This window comes from Fukomys damarensis, unplaced genomic scaffold, assembly GCF_012274545.1.
Source record: "Fukomys damarensis isolate Sample0158 unplaced genomic scaffold, DMR_v1.0_HiC HiC_scaffold_7, whole genome shotgun sequence".
Classification (NCBI taxonomy): Eukaryota; Metazoa; Chordata; class Mammalia; order Rodentia; family Bathyergidae; genus Fukomys; species Fukomys damarensis.
In genome coordinates, this window is record NW_022900919.1 from 19269179 (window position 1) to 19274102 (window position 4924).

Sequence of the window (4924 nt, forward strand, 5' to 3'; positions counted from 1 at the left end):
ATCACATTTTACCCCAATTACCCCGGTATCAGAATCCCCACTTTATAGATGAGAAAACTGAGAGTAAGTTTCCTTCCCAAGCAGCGGAGCTGGGACCCTAAACCAGGCAGACCCCTGGGACACGACAGCCCAGCTCTCGCCTCTAGAGACCCTGCCACCCAGGACCTGGGGGGAATCTGCTTTAGTATCCTCCTGGAGATGAGGCTGACACAGTGCCTTGTGCTTCAGGAGCCTGGCTGAGGGGCCAGGGAAGAACCAGGGGCCACAGCAAGCCCAGGTGCTGTCTTCCAGGACTTAGACCATGATATCCCACATTTGGCCTAGGCCTGGGCTCTGGGCCAGACCAAGCCAAGGTCAGAGCAGGCCAGGTTAGCCCAGAGAGGCAAGGGTAGTAGGCTTCACGTGCAAGGGCCCATGCTCGGGTGCCTGCCTGTTATTCGTCAATGCTGCTCACGGGGACTCTCTGCAGACTGGCTCTATAGGTGTGCACTGGGGAATGGTTCTGGATCTTTAACGGTCACAACCTTAATGAAGACCACGAAGCTGTTCCACCACTGACTGCATATGCGGCTGTTCTGCTCAGCAGAAAACTAGAAACACACTAGAGAGGTATCAGTAAGGGACAGACTGTAGTAGGTGATTTGCAGTGGAATATTATACAGTAGTTAAAACGTGTGAGTCAGAAACATCATAAAAACCCATGGAAATTCCAGAGCGCAGATCAAGATTTCTATGTACAGGGGTGCAGACAGGTGGGGGAAGTGACTGCCAACATCCTATATCACAGTAGGGTCACTATGTTTGATGACAACTAGTTGTATAATTTCAAATGACTAAGTGAGGGGATTTCAAATGTTCTTAGTACAAAGAAATGATAAATGTTTAGGGTGATGGATAAGCCAGTTACTGAAATGTCAACTGTACCCCAGCAATATGTACAATTATTTATCAGTTGCAGTGTTGCCACCATTCATGAACTCAATTTGTCCTACAATTTTGGAAAACATGGCCACAGTTGTGTTTATCATCCAATGCAATTTGCATTCAAAATTATTTTTTTGCAAAACACTTCTGTTTGGGAACCCAACTGTTTGCAAATGGAAGCATTTGTGAACTGAGGTACCACTGCACATGGTTTTGAAAGCCATGTCGTGAAACCTGATGAATGTTGCTTTTAACTGTCAGGTACATGTGAGTTCATTCCTTGACAGGTAATATGTCAAGAAATTTATATCTCTGTGTGGTCTTGAATGAATAGATGATACATTTACACTCTATCTGCCATTATTCCAACTGAAAAAAATCTAGCTTTGAATGTTTTTGAGTCCCCGTTTCTATAAGGAGATAGTGTTTTTGAAATCTTATTCTAAACCCTCTTACATCACTGGATTAGTATGTTTTCCATTGCTATAGCAAAATACCAGAAGCTGAATAATTTGTAAAGAAAAAGAGTTCCGTGAGCTCACAGTGCTGGGGACTCCAGAGCATGGTGCCAGATTCTCCTCACACTGCTGAGGTTGTGATGGCCAATGGCATCACTAACATGGGAGGATATGTAGACAACAGATTATGTGGTTTCGCTATTAGTCCATGCTGGCTTTGAACTCACTACGCAGTCCAGGCCAGCCTCGAACTCTCAGTGATCCTCCTGCCTCAGCCTCCTGAGTGCTGGGATTATAGGCATGTGCCATCACTCCAGGCCTTGGTCTTGCTCTTTGTAACAACTATCTCTGATGGCAACTAATCAGAGCCTAGGAGAACTGCATTAATCTTGCAAGGATGCACCCCCAATAACCTGCCTGTCACCCACTGCCCCCCTCCTTGTCCCCTGAGGTACTCAGGATTGAAGCCTGGGCCTTGGAATTGAGCTACTTCCCCAGCCCTGCCTTTTAAATTTATTTTTCCTGCCTTATTTTTATTGGTAAACAATTGCAGGACCTAATGATTACATTCCTAGTGGGGAGCTGGTACATGTACGTAACATCTTCTTTTTTTCATCCCCCATCTCTTGGTCCCTTCCATTTTGCAAAAGACCAATCTCCCTATTTCCTATTGTCTGTTTTTTGTTTTGTTCTTTATTTATGGTTTGGTTTTCTCATACAAGAGAAACTGTGTATCATTTTTTGGCCTTTTGGCTAAAATCAAGTGTAAGAGAAACTGTGATATTTAAGCTTCTATCTGATTTATTTCACTTAACATTGTGGCTCAATTTTTTTTTTTTTAATCTGTAGATAAAACTCATGACCTTGAACTTGTGAGGCAGGTGCGGCACCACTGAGCTAAATCCCAGCCCTAACATTGTGGCTTGAAATGCATCCATTTTCCTACAAATGACTCAACCTGATCCCTTTATTTTTTTAATTTTTAATTTTTTGGTACCAGGGATCAAACTCAGGACGTTGTGCTTGCTAGGCAGGTGGCGGCCACGCTCTTTATTTTTTATTTTGACAGAGTCTAAGTCACTAAGTTGCCAGATTGAATTAGAATTTGAAATCCTCCTACCTCAGCCTCTCTGAGTTGCTGGGATCGTATGTGTGAAACACCATGCCCAGCAATTTGACCCATTACTGGAAAAACGGGTCCTGACACAGAATGGTCTTTAATCATATGCCATTTAAAGAAAGAAAAAAAATCCAGCACATTACAGGGCGACACATGCAATGTAGAATGTGCATAACAGACCTGCATAAGTAGTGTCTCAGCCTATGTTCTGCTGCTGATTGAATACTGCAGACTAGGTAAGTCGTAAGGAAATGTATTTCTGACAGTCCGGAGGCTGCGAGGTCCAAGAGCTTGGCACTGGCATCTGGAGAGGGCAGAGAACACTGTATGGTGAGACAGTGAGCATATTAGAATACACCTGCTTTCCTAGTAACGCCTCTTCCTGAGAGCGCACCAATCCCGCAGTGAACAGATGATTCAGGAGGGCAGAGGGGTCAGGACCCAGTCACCCCCAAAGGTACACCTCTCAACCTGCTGCACTGGGACCAAGCTTCCAGCACAGGAAATCAGGTGGGGTGGAGAGCAGACCCAAACCACTGTAGGCACTGTGTGCCTTCTAAGGATACCCAAGTTTACACAAACACACAACCAAACAACTGCTGTCACCTCTAGGGAGTCACAGGTGTGGTTAAAGGGGCTCCAGCTTCATCATTTCTATTTCTCCCAAGAGCAATGTACTGATTATGTAACTTGGATAACTGAAAGTTGATTTTTTTTTTTTTTTTTTTTTTTTTTGGAGACAGGGTCTACGTAGTTGAGACTGACCTGGAACTCACTATGTAGCCCAGTCTGGGCTTGAACTCACAGTGATCCTCCTGCCTCAGCCTCCTGAGTGTTAGGATTATAGGTGTGTGCTACCATGCCCAGCTAGTGAAAGTTGATTTTTAAAAACAGCCATGAAAAATTTACAAGGCCGTTTGCTACCTCAGGCTGCTGTGGGCTGATCTATTTTGATCATTGTTGTCATGTTGACCTTTAGTTGATGGCTGGTTTTTAAAATTATGTCACCCTTCTTAAAAATCCCTATGACTTCCTATGGCCTTGGGAACAACACCTAACTCCTTAGCCCAACCCCAGCCTTCCAGTGCCCTGGGGGTCCACTGCCACACTTCTGCTTGCACGAATCCTTCTAGAATGTTCTCCCACTCCCCTCTCCCTGCTCAAATCCTGGGTCAAGGCCCAGATTCGATCTTTCTACCTCAGTGTCCAGAGCCTGACTGTCTCTGGCCCTCTTAGCCTTCAGGCTCAGCCCTTTCCTCTGATGCTTTCTTCAATGTATAATTGTTGCTGACAACATTTACGCTGTAAATTTTACAATCATTTCTCACGTGAGTCCTGTAATTAGATACTATAATTATTCCTGTTTGATTTAGCTCTGGTTAAATTCAGGTTAAAGACCCTGCCCAAGGGCCCCTACCTAGTGGTGGAGCTACTAGTTATATAATGGACTGTTCATGTGTCTTTCAAGACTAAAATCTCAGGAGAGCAGAGGCAGTGACTAGCTTGATCACCCCGGTGTGGCTGGCATTTACCAGCTGCTAAATAAATATTAATCAAATGAATAATGCCCATAAATGCCTTGATGTTAGTACATTCTTTTTTAAATGAGACCAGTAAAAGGCCCATGATTCTGGGTGCTCTACAGGGATCATCCCAGGTAGCAGGAAGCTTCTATTACTATCAGAAGGATGAGACCACCTGGACCCACAGGTGGTCAGTGATCTGCTGAAGGCCATGCAAAGAAGCCAACCTAGGGGGTCACTTTCACCCATTTCCATGGCTCACTGTACCTCTTCTGTCTTCTCTAGGGTTCTGGGTTCCAGTCCTCAGGTATACAAACATGGGCAGTGAGATGATTTTCTCAGCGACCCTCTGCCAATGAGCACGTGTGGGTTCTGAAGGTCCCACGGAGGTCCCCCAGAAAGCAGACCCCATCCCTATGACCATGGCAGGCCCGGTGAGTTCCTAGGCACAGCTTGTGGAGGCTGAGGATGGCAGAGGCGACCTGCTCCTAAAGAGGGTCCGTGAGGCCTGCAGGCTCTGGCACCACCTCCAGGGGGGTCTCCCGGGCACTCACCCCACAGCTAACAGGAAAGGGTGGGGTGCGGGTGGGAACAGGCGCGAAGCTTGGCAGCTCCATCCAGATGAGAATTGTCCTTCCCACACTTCCCGGCCTGCAGAGGCCTCCATTAGAGCCCCAGAGGAGTCAGAATCCACACCTCCACAAATGGACCCGCTTTCCCAGGCCCCCCGCCCAGACCTTCCCGGGCTCTGTGGGTTTTGACACCTCTCTGCAACCTGGCGGGGGTCCACCTCGCACCTTTGGTCCGGATAAAAGCTCAGGCCTGGAGGTGGCCCCAGTCTACCGAGCACGCAGCTCTGGCCATGGCCCGCTCTCCGCCGCCTCCGCACGGCCTCGTTG

At 46.8% G+C, this 4924-nt stretch overlaps 1 long non-coding RNA gene across 1 annotated transcript; it reads right to left on the minus strand.

The window, feature by feature from the left end:
- Positions 1–430: 430 nt before the first annotated feature.
- On the minus strand, positions 431–4918 carry LOC117285210. The gene is made up of 3 exons (XR_004516194.1): positions 4823–4918; positions 2683–2806; positions 431–601 (listed from the first exon to the last, which is right to left on the minus strand). It is a non-coding gene; the product is annotated as an uncharacterized LOC117285210 (long non-coding RNA).
- Positions 4919–4924: the final 6 nt, after the last annotated feature.